At 41.5% G+C, this 1,517-nt stretch overlaps 1 non-coding gene across 1 annotated transcript; it reads right to left on the bottom strand.

Annotated features, from left to right (window-relative positions):
• Positions 1-234: 234 nt before the first annotated feature.
• Positions 235-306, bottom strand: TRNAC-GCA. Its single transcript has one exon. It is a non-coding gene; the product is annotated as a tRNA-Cys (tRNA).
• Positions 307-1,517: the final 1,211 nt, after the last annotated feature.

Below are 1,517 nucleotides of genomic sequence, written 5' to 3'. Positions count from 1 at the left end.
CCAACACTGCAGTTCAAAAGCATCAATTCTTGGGCCCTCAGCTTTCTTTATGGTCCAACTCTCACATCCATATGTATGACTACTGGAAAAACCATGAAAAGTATGAAAGTGAAGTCGCTCAGTCATGTCCAACTCTTTGTGACCCCGTGAACTTTATCTACTAGGCTCCTCTCTCCAAGGGATTTTCCAGGCAAGAATACTGGAGTGGGTTGCCATTTCCTCCTCGAGGGGAGCTTCCCAACCCAGGGATCGAACCTGGGTCTCCTGCATTGCAGGCAGATACTTTAACCTCTAAGCCACCAGGGAAGTCCTAGGAAAAACCATAGCTTTGACTAGATGGACCTTTGTTGGCAAAGTAATGTCTCTCCTTTTTAATATGCTGTCTAGGTTGTCTCAGGCCAGCCCCACCCATCAACAGAAAATTGGATTAAAGATTTACTGAACATGACCCCACCCATCAGAGCAAGACCCAGATTCCCCCACAGCTAGTCCTTCCCATTAGGAAGCTTCCACAAACTTCTTTTCCTTCTCCATCAGAGGGCAGACAGAATGAAAACTACAATCACAGAAAACCACCCAAACTGATCACATGGACCACAGCCTTGTCCAACTCAATGAAACTATGAGCCATGCCATGTAGGGCCACCCAGGACAGAAGGGTCATGGTGGAGAGTTCTGACAAAACGTCTGCTGGAGAAGGGAATGCAGAACACTTCAGTATTCTTGCCTTGAGAACCCCATGAACAGGGGAAGGGGGCAGAACGAGGTTTTGGAGAATGAAGGAACTCACATCATAGCTTGTAAACTAGTTCATGATACATATACAATACATCGTTACTCTATGGATGCTTATTTTTTTTCATTACCGTGAAATCTTTGAGTATAGAGTCTTGTTTTACCTGGCTTTGTATCCCTGGAGCCCAGCACATTTCCTCACACATCACAGTCACTAAGGAATTGCTAGATGAATGAATGAAAGAGAGAAGGTCTATGAAAAAAATACTAATATTAGAGATGATAGCATTTGCAGAATCTATCCAATGATAAGAGAGGTTATAGTTTCCAAGTTAATTTCATCAGGAAAAATAGTAAAAACAAATAACAAAACCAAAAAAAAACCCCAAATCCCAAAAACACTCTACTGGCTTAATATTTGTTGAATTGACTATGTCAAACAGTTATGGCATTAATGTATGTTATTTGTTGTTTGGAAGAAACATGGTCTTGATTTTGTGGTTTTATGGGGAAGATGGAGGTTTCATTTCTTGGGTACAATAGTTACAGAACTTTCTCTGAGTCCAAGTCTTGGAATAAGAATGTAAATGTACCTTTGAGAAGACTGAAAGATTGTCTCTAAAGGAGAAATTTGTTTGGGAGACATTTGATTTCTACCATGATGTACTTATGGCTCTGGATCAGTACTGGATAAACTAACTTGTTTAGTCGCTAATCCTGTCCAACTCTTTTGCAACCCTATGGACTTGTAGCCCATCAGGCTCCTCTGTCCCTGGGTTTTC

The sequence above is a fragment of the Bison bison genome, unplaced genomic scaffold (assembly GCF_000754665.1).
Source record: "Bison bison bison isolate TAMUID 2011002044 unplaced genomic scaffold, Bison_UMD1.0 scf7180017864533, whole genome shotgun sequence".
NCBI classification, from domain to species: Eukaryota; Metazoa; Chordata; class Mammalia; order Artiodactyla; family Bovidae; genus Bison; species Bison bison.
The sequence above is the reverse complement of the archived record's forward strand: the minus strand, read 5'-3'. Positions and strand labels throughout refer to the sequence as shown.